Consider the following 17596-nt stretch of genomic DNA (forward strand, 5'->3'; position numbering starts at 1 on the left):
TATCCTTCTAAAAATAATTGATTTTGTGGTTTTCGATGACTCAGCAAGTTGCTAATTGAAACCATATGTTCATTTTCACTAATTAAAAAGTTGATTAACAAATTGTATTTAATAATCCGACTGATCGTTAAGATTAGGTCCCTAACTACGTACGCCTGGCCGTACAATTCGCCTGCACAAACCGCATTAATTTAGCTTTCACGACCTTTCTAAACATATATGTAAAGCTTAAAAAGTAAATCGCCCTGTACAACAGTGAAAAGGCGACAGCAGCATGGTGGAGCCATATGGCTCCATTATGCTGGTATCGCCTTTTCGCTGGTATAGGATGTCCCATAATACGACACGCTTCTATGGCTCCGCCCACCTGTATCGTTCCGATTAATCCACTATACTGTTTGTCAAAGCGGTCGCAACATTGTACAACCCTAATGAAAACAGGGATTTTCTCTACCGTGCAGAGGACGAATCTGGCGATCCCGTTACTGCGAGTTATCGGTACACCGAGCCGGTCACGCGCTCGCTTGCAGAAACATTACCTATGCACCGACCTCTCGTCAAGTGCTTGTCTCGTCTTTAGTGTCTGCTACCAGCACAAACGGCCCTTTTAGGTCTCGTCTCCCATATTATGCAAACGGACCATCGTGCTTGTCACACCTCCTTCCGTGACTCGGAAGGAAGAATACGACGTTATCTGAACGCTTATCAAGTGTATGTGCTTCTGCAAGCGCATAAAATTGTGCCTTGCATTTTCGTCCTCAGGGATAGAACAACGAGATGCAGGCTTATTTCACAGTCTGGAATAAAATTAATATATTTGTTACGGCTGTTCAGCAATGCATTCGGTTCTTGACTCGCGCCGTCGCCTTCGGCCTGTTACTTCGCCGTTGTCGCCGTCGACCGTCACCACTGCCTACGCTACGGCTCGTCCAGCTTTGGCTAGTTGCCATGTTGACTTTGGCAGACGATATTCCCTGAATAACGCGTCTTGAGCTGGCTTAAGAGCTGCGGTCGTGTGCGCGACTTTGGCATTCGGCAGGCGGACAGCAGGTGTATCACTAATGGTATATTTAATCTAACCCCCTCCCCCCCCCCCCCCCCCCCCCGGATGACGCCGATTTGCAGCGACAGTCTGCGGATGGCTTAATAAAAGAATATTAACCCACCTGTCCGCACCCCCCACGCCGCTTCGTGGCCCCCCGCCGTCCCCCACTGCAGCTCCGGATAGGGCGACCCGAGCATAGCAGACCGACCTCATTGTGCGGCAGGAGACGGCGGTGTGGCGGGTTCAGAGGCCCTAAACTCGACAAACACAAAGTTGGAGCCGAAAGTTTGCGCAGCGAGCCGATTGGACGCTGACGATAAAAGCGTGAAGTCGTTGTCGCGATAATCCAACCGGTGCGCTCCGTGAACTTTGGCCCCAACCTTCTGCTCGACGAGTATACAGCCCCAGATGCGTGCTTCGGCTCTTTCGCCGCGATTTTTAAGGGGTGAAACGTAAAGCATTAGAGTTTAAAAAAAAGGACTTAACGAAAATGGATGATTTTATTTAGCGCCTATCAATTCGACCACGCTTCCAGACAAAGAGTGTTTTATTTTATTTTATTTGTTGCCAATCCGGTGATTTTTTTTTCCCGTGGAACATGGGGCTACAGTATCAAACTGCCAAAAAACAATATATCACTGGCAGGAAATGAAATGCATACAGCTTGTTGTATCACAAACATTATAATAAAAAAACTGACATTCACGTGCAACTGCTAAACCGGACGTCCCTTCAAAGTTATTACAGCCGTGCTTTGCTGAGCATTAAAGCGAGGCAGCAGGAACGTTTAGTCTCGGTGAGACTGGGCACTACAACTACTTAGGTGAAACCTCAGAAAGGGCATGAAGAAATAGGATTTCAAGAACGTATGTATCGCTTTACAACACATCTTGCCTTTCGCCTAAGCGCGAGAGGCCTTGTAGTGGTCCACTTTTTAGAATGATTTTGCGTGCACAACTTTACCGCTCACTCAGAACATCAATGGCAGCCATCAACAAGAAAAATTGCGAAAGTGACGAAGCTGAAAATATGTTTAAACCCAAACATAATTTATTTTTCTCGCATTGCGTGTGAGGTAATTCCGTCAATGGTCATGCTACATAAAACAATTCAGTGTTCTTTTTTTAGATATAAACTATTTTTTTAGCGCAATCATTTCGCATCTTTTCCTTTTTTTTTTCTTTTATAGATGGCAGGGATTGACTCTCTGAGTGCCCTGAAGAGAATGGACAGATAGCGCGTTTTGCGAGTGTGGGCAGACGTGGCCCACCATGTCTCTGCGCGTTGCTGTTTAAAATCATATACTAGAGTCTCCGTTAACACTGGTGTCTCTCGTGGTCAAGTACAGGCAGCACACACACGGCACCAACTCTGGCAGCAAAGATTCAGTGGCTGGCTTGGTCACAGAAGCAAGAAACTTCCAGCGATCATAACGTTCGATATTAGAACGGCTATACATCGCTGCGATGTTTACAAATCCACAGCCTAGCCTATGTGTACCAAGTACGGAAGTGTGCATTTCTACGTAAATTTCAAGTGCCGTGTGTCACATAATATGGAAGTATTCAAGTAATGTCGGGTAACATAAAAATGAAAAACGTTCACGATTCACTGTAATGCCAAATTAGAGCGCAGCTCTTGAGGAGGAGGAGGGGAGTGCACGGAGAGGAAGGTCATGTGTGACGCCACGAGGGTAAACTTTTTCGCTAAATTTCTCGGGAAAAATTTTCTGCTAAATTTAGCAGGGAAGGTTTCCCTCTAATTTTAACGGGAAAATTTCTCCGCTATCTTTAGCCGGAAAATTTCCCCGCTAAGTTTAGCGAAAAATGTTCCCGCAAACTTTAGCTAAAAAACGTTTCCCAGGTTGAGTGCGTCACGGGTAACGTCATTATGGGAAACGTCCCATAACGCAACGCGCGGTTAAGCCGACAGCAACGGCAACGCCGCTCAAGACAGAAACGAACGCCTAAGAGCTGCGCTCTAATATATATTTTTAGTGTTCGGCGCTTTTCATTTAACGCTCATCACTGGAGTGGTACCGTGGTATCGTATAAATAAAACTGCTACTTTTTTTTTTTTTTTTTTTGGGGGGGGGGGGGGGCGCGACACAGGCTTGTTCAGCAGTCTAAACAAAATTGCTGTTCGTAGAGTCCCGAGGTACAGCCTCATCTACACATGTATTTCCTCTGAAGTGCTTCATTTGATTTATCGTCCCTTGCTCCCTAAACACTATTCGTGCGTCTGCGTTTCGTCAGAATGCTAGAAGGTTCGCCAGACCCCAACACGGAGAGAGCTCTGCGACTGAAAACCCCAAAAGATTGATAGACCAAAAACGGAAGTATGTCACCTGAACCTAAACAAAACGCGAACGCCTGGAACGACATACTCAGTGCCACATTCTAGGCTTCATGCAACAGTGAAAACGAATTTTCGACGTGATTATTTGCTGATATCTCCCCAGAAATTTATATTTCAGCCGCTTCCACTACATGAATTTTAAACGGACTGTGCTTACCAACTTCCCAAGAAGGAGAGCTCGTACATGGCTAGCTGTAACCAATCTGTAGCGCGTTTCAAGGCCGGCTGCAGCCTATGCTGCAAACTGATGAAGCCAATACATTGGCGCCAAAATAGCACTATGACGTCATTTATAGTCTTCGTGCGAATAACGTTCTTGATGCTGGATGATGTTCTTCCCCGTGATGATCGGGAAGAAAGGGCTTGCGCTTGGCCTTGGCGGCTGTGAGATGGTAAAGATTTATAACCAGACTATGACGCACCGCGCAGAACTTCCTTATCAGCTGGGTCCAGAGGGGCACCTCCAGGGCCTCTATTTGATCCAAAATAAAGTTTTTTCTCTCTCTTTCTCTCCTTAACGAGCGCTAACGCAAACGCAATAAATATTGTGTTCACACTGTGGTCGTACCAAGTGCAAAGCGCGTAACAGATGCAACAAAGCGAGAAACGCTTGCGACGTTTAGGTAGGTTAAAGGTACAATATTTACGGCACGGCAAATGCGCGGTAAGGTTTCGGTTAGCTCTTTCCAGTCAGGTGACTACCGGGATCCATATTTTGTGAATCGGCCTCGCGCAAACGCAGCCTGCATCTTTGACATGCGAGCGTGTATCCTTTTCGTTCATCGCCTGTGTGTTATTCACCTATGACTACTCGGGAAACGGCATCGTAGAGCAATGATGAACTTCTTATAGAAAAAGTGCGATAAAGGCCTCTTCTCTATGACCAACGCCTAAAAGCGTACCACAACAAGGACCTGCAAAACGACGCTTGGCAGCAAATAGACATCAAACTTCAGAGAAATGGTGAGTGTTATTTTTTTCATTCTTATCTGATATTTGAGTGTGGAGCTCTAGTGAGAGGGTTGCTATATCTAAATTTGCGTCGAAGGAAAAATACGCCAGGTACCCTCTGACCTTAGCGTGCTTCTCTCAAGCAGTTATGATGCAGCTTAATTTATTTTTGCAGATAGATTTTCGCCAAAGTCCTCGTGAGTGGCTACAAAAGCGCCGGGAATGGTTAGTAAAATTTTTACCCTTCTGAAACAGGCATACGCTCAGCAACCTACCAGTTACCGCTTATTCCCACTGGAAGCGGATCCGCGTTCGCAAAGTGGTTGCGAGCGCAATAGACCCTTTCCGAAATTCAGTGCAATCTGGAGGCTGAAATGGCGGTTTAACTTTTGCCATACGAATGGCGGCAATAAACCCGTAGCCTGCAGTATTTTATCGGGCACCGTCACTTTTGCATGTCAACGGCAGACGGGAATAAACTTTTTGTTATACAGGTTTTTCTGGATCATCTCTTCCAGTGTCGATTCCCACAACGATGCAACCAGTCAGAACGAAGCGCCAACCCAGACAGACGCCTTGATAAAGTTCTATAAGTCAAGGGGTTTCGAAGTCGATTTTGTGCCGCTAACAGGTTCAGTGGGCTCGAATTAGAGAAATGAACACTTACGCAGCGCTTGCATTCGATTCCGGTTTTGCAACGTGCTAACGTCTAGAATGTATAGGCCCCGAATCCTCAGCTTAGAAGTATCTTCAACATGTTCCTTCATCAGTAATTAGAAAGTCGCCATTGGTATGGCACATATACCATTTTTCAGATAATGATGGTAGTGATCAAAGTGGCCAGACTGAATTTCGGAAAGGGTCTATTGTATAAAGATCCAGTAAAATTGCAGGCGTGCTCAATGGCATCAAGTGCGCGAGCCATTGCATTGGATCTTTATACAACCGCATTCGCAACCGCTTTCCGAACGCGGATCAGCTTCCAGTGTGAATGAGCGGTTAGTGTGGAGCTCGCGATTGCACGATGAATTAGAAAAAAAAAGCGAAAACCTCAAGCGCCATCATAGTGCAGTGTACTCGAATACCGGGCAGTGTTTGGACCGGCGCGACTCGACAGTTGGAACTAGTGAGGCTGCGCTTGTAGACAACAATCGCGGCGCTGCAGTCGACAGGGCAGCAGAAAGTCGCTGCAGCCCGCACGTGCGCGGGCACTCAGTGCACGCGCGAAACCACCTCCATACTGACCCTACTGCCGTGCGCCAGTGTCGATACCTATCGCGATCTGCACCACACGCCATACACGATCAGCTCCGGTCTCAACACAACCCCACAATTTATACACTCGAACAATAGCAGAAGTCAAAGCTAGGGGTTCGAAGAGGGCAACGCTCTGCCGCGTGCTCCGAATCAAAACAAGGAATAGAAGCGCCGCGATATGAAATCGTCTGGTTTCACTACTGTACGGAGGGCGAGATATGTGGAGGGTTGATTTCTGCACTTTTGTTGTTTTAAGATGCGTGTCACATCCAATTTCTGACGAGTATAATTGTATTTCCTAGTTCCGCATGGCGCAATTAAAGCAGTTTAACGATGCAGCTTTCACACATAGTTAACACCGGGGATGATCTAACCATAAGAGTCAAACAAATCGTCTGAGGTTGTTGTCATGTGTAACATAAACCAGCCTCTCTGTTCATCAAATTTATCTTCAATGCAGCGGTTATTCGGCGCAAATCTGGCAGCTTTCATTACAATAGGGGTTGTATTATATTAAACAATGGCACCAGCCATAGTTTAATGATTCAGAGCAGGAGGCCTATGCGGAGCGCAAGTCGTCTGCCTCTTGCGCCGGGGTTGCGTTGACGTCAGAACAACGCCGAGTGCTGATTGGCTTGGATAGGAAGGACGCTGGGTAGGCCTCAATGCTAGATGCCTTGAGGTATACTCACCATATTTTTCAAACAGCCAATAGGAGCTCGGCGCTCTGACGTCATCGCAACACCTGTGCAAGAAGCAAACAAACTTGTACTCCGCATAGCGAGGTGCACCGGCGATAAAGGTCCTGCTCAGTTTTACGACACCAGAACAGGCAGTGCGAACGAATAGACCGCTCTCTCCGTCCACTTTTCTTACGCCGCCACCGCCGCAATGCATCGAGTGGGACTACCTCGCTGAAGCACTGTGCGTGCCCAGCATGACAAGGCAGCTGGCGTCTTGAGAACTGCCGCCTGCCTCCTACGAACTAAAGTTATGGCGGTGTCACGCATGCGCCGAACACTTGCTGAGATCGGTCTATTGAGATGTATTTATGTTTGTATTGGCAATCTTGCATAGATCACGCTGGGGGCGTGCTTTAAGAATAATCATGTTTGTAAATTTACTTGAAGTAGAAGCATCTTTTTCAGACAAATAATTGCCGTTGTCTTCAGCAGCTTTAATAACCCTATGATATCGGAAGAGTCATTCACTCCAAACATCTTTTCTTTTTGCTGCACCATTATAGTCTCAGTGGTAAAGTAATATTTGGGGCCACTTTGCACGGATACCAAAATGAAGCACATGAACAAAAATTAACCAGCAAGGCATTTGTGAGATGAAAGTGATTTAAAATATACACATTGCATTTTTGTTTTGTGATGCAGTGGGCGAGCTGCAGCACAGGTGAACTTGCCTGCGCCAAAAATGTCTTCGCCAGAAGAGGCCATACAACAAGCCTGGGAATTGAGCAGCTGACACTGAGGCATTACAGAAAAGACGGTGAAGTAAAACCTAGAATTTTTGTTCTTTGCTCATGCATTCATTGAGTCCCTCGCTCGAAAATTACAAGTGAAACATGGATAAGGACAAACAAAAAGCATGTCAGGGTGTCAGCGACCCCACAGATAAGCCAAGTGCACATCCTGTTTTCATCCTGCGTTTGGGTAGTGACAACTTCAGTTACATATATGCATATAGAGCAGGTATAAGATTTCAGCTTTCTTCTTGTTGTCAAAATAATTAAAATAAATTAAAATATATTACATACAAATTTGAGTTGTAATTCCGACATGCACGTCTTTTCATTGAAATTTATGGCCACACTTTGGTCAAAACTGCCTGAGAGATTTGTTGCAAAATAAATAGTGCATTTAACGGCACGCACAATATTTGGATGTGTGCCAACTGCTTTAAATAAATAAATGTTTTGTAGTTTTTTTTTAATTATGCGTAGTACGAAGAATGAAGTATCTAAATAAAACAAATCCACACGTATTTTTCCCATTACATGACCCTCTCCAGCAGCAGGACAGACGTTAGTGGAACTGGGTTGGCAGCCGGCCAGTCATCCGACTCGTCTCCCGTCAGCGACAGAAGTTCGTCTGCTGCAAATGTATGCCGTACATTTTATGTCGACAATTGTGTGGAAACGCCAATGCCATTGCTTGAGCTTCCTGAGCACGAGCAGGAACTAGAGCAGCCGATGTCACCAGGCGACCATGGCAACATTCCTGCTGTCAACCTACCAAGATCCACGCACAGCTATGGCAGTGTCACAGTAAATTGGAAGAATGAAAAAACATGGAAGAGCAAATGGTTGCTAGATTATTTGAAAACAGGCAGCGCCTACACGAACTGCGATCTACGCCAAGATCAGATGCTTATGAAAAAGAAAACACACGTAAGCACAGGGCCACCGTTTGGGAGCACGCTGAGGGTAGGAAAGTTCTCCGGGCCATTGTCAAGAAATCTTACAAGCTCTGGCGAAGGAAAGAGATCACCATCGCTTTCACGGCCGCGATAGCCAATACAGACAGTCGTAAATCTATACTTCGCGTCACAGGATGCCACCAGGAGCACGCCGATGGTTTGCTTGTAATTAAAGCACATGCTTCAGAAGTTGGGGGGTGCTTCTAACTAAATGTTTTTTTTCATCGACAGCTCCTACACATTTAAAAAGCCAGTTCCACAAAAAGTCATCAGCAATATCAATCATCCTTTGGCGATCCGGTCCCTGGAAAACCCTTCGTCCGAGAACAGTCAATTTAGCTCGGCAAGCTACTGTAACCAGTTGTGAAACCGTAGACTTTCAAAACCTTTCAAGCCGCAGGCCGTTCGTTTACACATCATAACCTTTATTGCTACCGCGTGTTATCCAAGACTTCGACCACTACCGACATTGGAAGTAATTTGATTTTCTAGTAAAAAAAGGGAAGAAATGCCTTCATATTTTGTATGTAAAAGCATTCTCTCTCAAGACTTAATAGGCAAAATATCTGTCCGGGCGCACCTTGAACAGAACGATTCAACGTCGTCGCGCGTACTGCACCGTCCTCGTTCTATAGACGTATGCATTTTCGTACTTCGCCGGCATCTATGACATCTAAACAAAAGGAGATGAACCACATGGGAGATCGGTAGCAAAGTGTGCTAGCGCACACCATCTCTGAGCGCGTGGAGCGAATGTTCTCGCTGCAAAACCTAGGGATCCAGTGTGTAATGCCCACCCCTGCCCGTTTTGATCTGGATGAGCATCGTGCTGGCGTGTTGTCGTATTTAACGACTGCGTTATGCACGTTAAAGGCCCCAGGCTAGCAGCCGTACTGCACAGGACAAACTACTCATACGCAGCGTAAGCCAGTGTTGCCTTTCACTGGCCGACCGACCTTACGTTGTTTAGAGTCTAACGCATATTTTCCTTTGAGACGGCCCACAGAGCTGCAGATTTTATTAAAAGAAGCCTATCCCTAGCACTACTGGGAAGAAAGACTCGTAAACAGCTCGAGGTTTTATTGGAACAACTGTATGAATAGAGTCATTATTGTTTTTAAATTATCACGAGATCCTCGTTTCCATCTTGGTTTGAAACGACAACAAACATGGCTGCCGTTGTCTGCGACGAGCGGACTCACGCACAGCCTAGTGCGTTTACCGCGCCTGTTATTTGAGTACGAGTCGTTTCGCGTCCACTTAGGTATTTAGCGGAAATTACATTTAAACGACGTAGCTTACAGCAAACAACTATCGCAAGTACGCGCCTTCGAAAGCGCTGTGCATGTGTTTGTCTTGGTAGCGCGACTGACATGAGCCCTGCGTCCCACGTCGACTATTTTGCCTGGCCTGGCGCGATGTGTTCGTTTGCGCGTGTTGGTGCTAAATAGAAATGTTTGCACCCGTAAAAACATCCCCGCTCCTCTGAAAAACGAAAAAAAAAAAATAGAGCGACCTTCCTGATTGCAACTACGCTTTCAATACCAAGAAGATACCTAAAGAGATGAGAATTTGATAGCCATTAAGCTGGAGGCAATCGGGCATTCGGCTCTCATCAAGTGTGTCCAGGTATGTTCCCGTCATTCGGCTTCGAAAGGCAAGTATCTCTCAAGTTTTGCAGTGCACCTAGCCGCAGAAAAAGAATATCTTTAGGTCGTGTTTTAATTGTGCGTCATTACGCTTACGCACCTTGCTCGCAGATGCCATGCGAAAAACAAAAATACTGACAAATATAGGAAAGCTGCATGTATCGCATATTTATTATGTTGGTTTTTTAGACCGTCTCGATCGCTTTTTACCGCATATGTCAGACGCTGGTATTGGACCGCGGCTCGAGCATGATGGAACGCTAGAACCCCGCTTTCAGAGTCGCGTCCTGCGAGGGTTGCAGAAGGTGTTAGACGGGGGCGAAATGGCAGACCAATGAAGGCGAAAACGGACGCTGATGCGGAGCTTTGATGTCCGCGTCTAGCGTCCAACGGACATTGCAGACGACGATAGACGGTAGTGGAATGGCAGACGATGCTGGAGGCAGGCGCGCGTCTGCTCGCACGATGACAAGGCGGGGTCAGACATCGGATTAGACGCACCGGATGACGCGAAAGGGAGACAATGGATTTCAAGGAGTGTTTGGCCGAGCAGCCAAGCCAAACCAGTAATAATGGGAGGGGGCCACTAATCTGTGGGCGGGTCTTAAAGAGGGCCGTGACCTCCACCTAAATTTCATTTGACAGCATAAATATTGAGCGATTTTTTTTTCTTTTCTCGTGGAAATATTGCTAAAAACAAACGTGTCTCATCTACATCCTCATAGAAACTTTTTTTTTTCGTTTATGTTTTTCTTTTAAGCATTTTACCTTTATCTGCAGCACCCGTGCCTGCTATGGGAATAATTTTACATTGAAACGGTCTTATGCACAATATCGGTTCACTGTGACCGATGTGTGTTTTAGCCATTGTTCGGAGAGATCAGGATTTTACATAAGATTGCGAAAGAAGTTTATGACTCTTTTTTTTATGGCCAGTTGTGAAAATAGCATGTGTTTTAGCACCCCATTGAATGGCCTTAGCGGGTGACCAGGTGGATTTTATCAAGAGGTGCGGAAAGTTTGTGTAGGCACGTGTCGGCAGTTGGAGCGTGTTTTATTCGGTTAAGTTTATTGCCTCTATGTTGCGCGTCTCTTTGTTTACTTTCTCTTTCGTGCAGAAGTAACTTTTTCAATTTCCTGCCAGCACGGTGTTTCTGTGCTCCTTCTTCTAGTCCTCCTTTTTTTTTCTCGCTGTTTTCTTAATCGATGTTAAACTAACTAGCCCAGCTTTAGTCTTCGTAGAAATCGAAGTCTTGTGTCATAAATTCTGACTTCAGTAATTGAACAACGCAGACAGCAGCGGGGATATAGATTTGGCCGGACAAGGAAAGTGGGGTAAACCAGTACGAGGGTTTCGTTTGCATGATTTTCGAACGCCGGGGAGTTCGAAGATGGGGCAAATAACGCGGGGGATTTCCAACAGAGTTCTTGAGACAGGGTGTAGGGGCCCCGTGCTAGACACTTTGTTGTTTTTTTGTTTTCTCTTTTAGCTCGCGGCACCAAGCGCTGAGGTGGTCGCGAGCGCGCGTGATTAAAGACATTCCATCTGAGACATCGGAGTTGCTTGACGTGTTTTCTACAAACTGGTGACCCGGAATCTTGAACAGCGTCACTTTTACACCTCGGACGCCGGATCCAAGCTAAACATGGATCAAGGCAACGCTTCTTCCGACGGTGACGTGACAGCAACCTCTGGTGACTCCGCTCTCGCTACGATCGAGGTTCGTCTACCAACGTTCTGGCCTAAAAACCCGCAAGTCTGGTTTACCCAGGTCGAGGCCCGTTTCCACCTGAGAAGAATCACAACGCAAATGGCGCGCTACTACCACGTCGTCGCCTCTTTACCAGCGGAGGTGGCAGACCAGCTCGACGACGTGTTAGCCCAACCGCCACGAGAAGATGCCTACGACCATTTGAAGACAATACTTCTCGCCAGGACAATGACATCAGAGAGCTCCCGCATCCAACAGCTCCTCACCGCCGAAGAACTGGGCGATCGTCGCCCGACGCAACTTCTACACCGCATGAAGCAGCTGTTGGGACCGCAAGCTTCAGAAGCACAAGGTTCCATACTGCGGGAGTTGTTCCTCCAGAAGCTTCCTCAAGGCATGCGCATGATCCTGGCCGCTGCGGATGACATGCCTCTAGACCGCCTGGCAGTGCTTGCCGACCGCACCGCAGAATATTCCTCGCAGACCGTGAGTGCTGTCGAAACACCGCAACCAACAGCCTGGGAAACACGGGCTTTGAACATAGAGACCAAACTGGAGCAGCTCACGAACGCCATTGCTGCCATGGGTCGATCGCAAACAACTGCAGCGCGACCGTCGCGATCCCCGCTACGCACTCCCTCACGTTACAGGTCTGCGTCGCCACGAGATTCGCATTCTGACCAGCAGTGCTGGTACCATCGCCGCTTCAGTGAGCGAGCCACACGGTGCACGAGACCTTGCTCGTGGTCGGGAAACGCCGAGGCCCAGCACTAGCAGCGGCGGGTGACCAAGGCCACACAACAAGCCGCTTGTTCTTTGTCGTCGATCGAATCGCAGGGCACCGTTTCCTTGTTGACACTGGAGCTGAAGTCAGCATTTTACCAGCGTCACGCAACGACCGCCTCCAGCAGCAGGCGCCTTCACCTCCCCTGCGTGCCGTCAACAGCTCTGCGATCAAGACGTACGGGCAACGATCCCTCACCATCGAAATCGGACTGCGTCGAACATTTCGATGGGTTTTCATTGTAGCCGACTTGCGACAACCAATATTGGGAGCAGACTTTCTCTCACATTTTGGTCTGTGTGTGAACCTTCAAGCCCGGCGACTCACGGATTCGACAACATCATTGTCAGTGCAAGGCATCCTTTCCAACTTCACGGTGACTTCGCTGCAACCACTTCCAGCCACATCGCGCTATGAAGCCATCCTCACTGAATACCCCACACTCTCAAGACCCAACAACCTTGAACTCCCTGCCAAGCACGGAGTCACGCACCACATCACAACTACGGGCCCACCCGTCTCCGCACGCCCTCGTCGGCTTGCCGGCGAGCGCCTCGCCACCGCACGTCGTGAGTTCGACCATATGTTGCAGCTAGGCATCGTACGACCCTCGGCGAGCAATTGGGCATCCCCTCTGCACATGGTCCCTAAGAAAGACCCCAATGACTGGCGACCGTGTGGAGACTATAGAGCGCTGAACGCCTGCACAGTTCCCGATCGCTATCCCCTGCCGCATATCCAGAGCTTCTCTGAAAATCTATCAGGTACATCCATCTACAGCAAAATCGACTTGGTAAAAGCGTACCACCAAATTCCCGTGGAACCGGCAGACATAGTGAAAACGGCCATCATTACACCGTTCGGACTGTTTGAGTACGTCCGTATGCCCTTCGGTTTGCGAAACGCTGCTCAGACGTTCCAGCGATTCATTGACAAGGTCACGCGAGGTCTGCCTTTTGTTTTCGCTTACTTGGATGACCTTCTTGTAGCTAGTGCCACACCAGACGAGCACGAGAAACACCTCAGAGTTTTATTCGACCGGCTACAGGAATTCGGCCTTGTCCTTAACCCTACTAAGTGCGTCTTCGGAGTAGATAGCTTAGAATTCCTTGGCCATCGCATCACCCAGCTAGGAATCCAGCCGCTAGAAGACAAGGTAAAGGTGATTCGCGAGTTTCCGCGACCAACATCTCTGCGCAAGCTCCGAGAATTCCTGGGTCTGGTGAATTTCCATCGCAGATTCATACCACAGTGCGCGAAAATTCTTAAACCAATGACAGACCTTCTGAAGACAAAGAAAGGACCGTCATCGGAAGTGCCATGGAGCGAAGAGGTTGCGTCAGCCTTTTCCGCAGTGAAAGAGGCCTTAGCCAACGCAACACTTCTTGTCCACCCACTTCCCGATGCACCCACCCGACTCCTCACCGACGCCTCCGACACAGCTGTAGGAGCTGTCCTGCAACAGCAGTTAGACGGAGTCTGGAAACCGCTTGGTTTCTATTCACAAAAATTGAAGCCTGCGGAAACGCGCTATAGCACCTTTGGGCGTGAGTTACTCGCAATTTATTTGGCTGTCAAACATTTCCGCTACTTCCTAGAAGGACGACCGTTTCATGTACTCACAGACCACAAGCCCCTGACATACGCCTTTCGGGGCAACCACACCACCTACTCGGCGCGTGAGATAAGACATCTTGCCTTCATCTCCGAGTTTACCGCCGACCTTCGACACGTCAAGGGCCAAGACAACAGCGCAGCCGACGCGCTTTCTCGCATTGTTGCCTTCTCTTCTACTTCTGCTTCTGTGGACCTCCAGACCCTAGCTGCAGCACAACAGGTAGATTCAGAGTTACAAGTTCTGCGAAATGCAACGACCACACTTGTACTCAAGGACATACCTCTTCCGAACTCGTCAACCACCATCACATGTGACATATCTACGGGAACAGCACGACCTTTTGTTCCGTTGGCCCTGAGGCGCCAGGTTTTCGACCGACTGCACACCATCAGCCATCCAGGTATCCGAAATACACAACGACTGATCACAGCACGCTATGTGTGGCCAAAAATGAACGCAGATGTGCGCAGTTGGGCAAAAACATGTCTACAGTGCCAGAGCTCTAAAGTGAACAAACATACCCTTACACCCTTCAAACCGTTCCCAGCCCCGGATGCAAGATTCGACCACGTGCACATCGACATCGTTGGCCCTCTCCCATCATCTCGAGGATTCACCTACATTTTAACAGCTGTTGATCGGTACACTAGGTGGCCCGAGGCAGTTCCACTGGCCGACATCTCTGCTGAGACCGTCGCAAGAACATTTGTAGGGACGTGGGTTTCTCGCTTCGGTTGCCCATCAACAGTAACGACAGACAGGGGACGCCAGTTCCAGAGCACCTTGTTTGCGGCCCTAACCGACCTGCTCGGGGCCCGCCACATCCACACCGCCGCATACCACCCGTCGGCTAATGGCATGGTGGAACGCTTACACCGGCAGCTCAAAGCGGCTATCACGGCACGAGACGGACGCCTTTACTGGGTGGACCATTTGCCTCTTGTCCTGCTCGGTATCCGATCTACATACAAACAAGACCTGAACTGCACCTCCGCAGAGTTGGTGTATGGTGCACCACTTCGTTTACCCGGAGAATTTTTCGAAGCACCCAAGACATTTGCATCACTCCCATCTCAGACATACTTGGAAAACTTGAGGGAGATCTTCCAACGGCTACAACCAACACCGCCTCGCCTGCCAAGCTCCCGCAGAGTTTTTGTAAGCCAAGATCTAACAACATGCACGCACGTTTTCCTGCGGAAGGAGGGCCTCAAGAGGAGTTTGACACCGCCTTACGACGGGCCATTCAAAGTCATTGACCGTACGGCAAAAACGATGACCCTCGATTTGCACGGTCGCACAGAGATCGTTGCAATAGACCGCATAAAGCCAGCCTTCCTGGACGATAATCCTGCACCTCCGGCTACGATCATACAACAAGGAAACTCCCACGCGCCTACAAGTTCGCCACCCGTCACTAAGCGTGTCTCATGGAACATCTGACTCTGCCCCATGGGTGACACACTTTGCTCCATGTTGCTAGGGGGGGAGCCCTGTAGGGGCCCCGTGCTAGACACTTTGTTGTTTTTTTGTTTTCTCTTTTAGCTCGCGGCACCAAGCGCTGAGGTGGTCGCGAGCGCGCGTGATTAAAGACATTCCATCTGAGACATCGGAGTTGCTTGACGTGTTTTCTACACAGGGGTTTCGGGATTGGATTAATTGGTGCACCACCCGTAACTGAACACCTTGTCTGCAGTTGTAAATAAATGAATGAAATTCTTCTTTGCTTATACAATGGTATTTTTAATGCTGAAAAAGCTTTAAAAAATGCTAGTGGCTCAATGTCATGACATAAATAAGTGGCTAAGGTTCGAGCGATGAAGTTTGACACTGCTACGGAAACACGGCCCAGACCACGCTCGTCAAGTGAATTTTCGGTCCGTCTGCGTATTCAGACAGTGAGAGCTGACAAATATCAAAATTTTATACTTGACCCAGCGGTACGACTGCCTACCTGGGGTCCTTAACGTTAACCACGCAGTAATGATTAAACGAGTGGAGCTAGACATCAATGTAATTGATGTCGTTAGTGATTTACTGTGGCTATTCACAGCGCTTTACACTGCCCTAAAACACCTGTCCACAACGCCAACGGCACGCTGTGCGAACAGTTATCGTATAGTGTACAATGCAAGAATCCGAAATGGCGGCACGGATATTAATGAATTTGAGTTCCACGGCCCAGAGCTTGGATGCATGGCGGAAGTTTCGGTACTCTGGAAACCTATTCAGTGACTTTAGTCAATACCAGATAGCCGCGTCACTTTCAATAACTTGGCCGATAAACCGACCGCTGCCGCCATTGATCCCTGGAACTATAGTATACCTGCACACTCGACAATCACGCTGAGGGACTGCGCGCGAGCACAGGTCAAGGCGGCACGAATGTCTCGTGAACTAGCGCCTCCTATGAACTACAGTTACAGCGAGGTTACGCTTGCGAGGAATGCTTAGCGAAATTGGTCTAACGGTAAGCGCCTCTGCGCGGTGTTGTTGTTACAACTGCGAACAATGCAGTGGTTCACAACCTACGGCCTCGCAACTTGTGGCCAGTGTTGATCGAAGGCTGCCCGTGTCGCTGCACCAAATTATCACAGTGCTACGATTAATTCTGGTTAGAGAAGAAATGTGATTACTTGGCTGAAATGAATCGCGCTCACTGACGAACCACCTTCCTTCTCTCCTGTTAGACCGACACTGAATTTCCAAAAGCGGGTGAAACCCCTACTGTATATTCTGTTTAAGTCCGACTGCCACCAATGCTACAATCCGATTCATGGCGCTCGTCGTCGTCAGGCATTCGCTATCATCGGCCGAGCCAATCACGCACAATGCTGCGTGATCCTGTGATTATTTTTTAGTGCAATTGGTTTAGCTGATGATAACAAGCGTACAAAGGCAAAGAGCGCCGCGGTGGTGCTTGAACGGCTCCATCTGAGTACAAGCTGTTAGCTGCGGCCGGACGTTCACTATAATAGGCACGGTCTCGGCCACCTGCAGCGAGCAACATTTTCAAACTGATAGAAAAAAAAACCCTCATGTAATTGCATTAATTTAGATGGAATGTTTTTTTAGTGTATTTAATAACCATTCGTTCGAAGAAAGAAGCCAATTTCGCAAGATGGGCCAGAGGTAAAGGCTAGAGTTGCTCTCGAAACAGTTTTCTTTCAAAATACTGCACTGGCACTTTCTGCCCATGCATCTGGCGCGTCACCCTTTCACGTAAAAAAACTAAAAACCCAATCTATCGCATATGTCGTGCCTCAGATAGAGTCGTTGCATCAGACAACAAACCAGCGTAATCGCGCAGACAACAAACCATGACGCGTTTGTTTCATTGTTACGTTCCTCTTTATCATAACATTTTTTTTTTCTTTTCTAAGTAGCATGTGTGAGTTTGGTGCCTTTAAATTTCTACTTGCTTACTTCGTCATCGCTGATTTAGTACTATAAGGTTTTCTATGTACCCTCTTTTTCGGTAGCACTTTTTCGTGTCTTCTGTATTACTTTTTAATCGCTTAGAACTTGCTACATGCTGGTGTACTTGATCATGAACCATGTTACGCGTTATAGAGCTTTGTTAGTGTGATTATGTTTCCTTTTATATTTTCAGACAATTCCAATATTCCCCATTTGAGACAATTCCCCACCTCTATGTTGCCCCTGTGAGCCTTTAGAGGTAATCAAATAAATGAATAAAGAAATTTGGGTAACGTATGTATACCCCAGCGAACACAAACAATATTTACTATTTATTTTTGTCCTGTGGCAAGCAACAGTATAGGTGTAATG

This window comes from Ixodes scapularis, unplaced genomic scaffold (genome assembly GCF_016920785.2).
Source record: "Ixodes scapularis isolate PalLabHiFi unplaced genomic scaffold, ASM1692078v2 PGA_scaffold1__304_contigs__length_218370807, whole genome shotgun sequence".
In the NCBI taxonomy this organism is placed as follows: Eukaryota; Metazoa; Arthropoda; class Arachnida; order Ixodida; family Ixodidae; genus Ixodes; species Ixodes scapularis.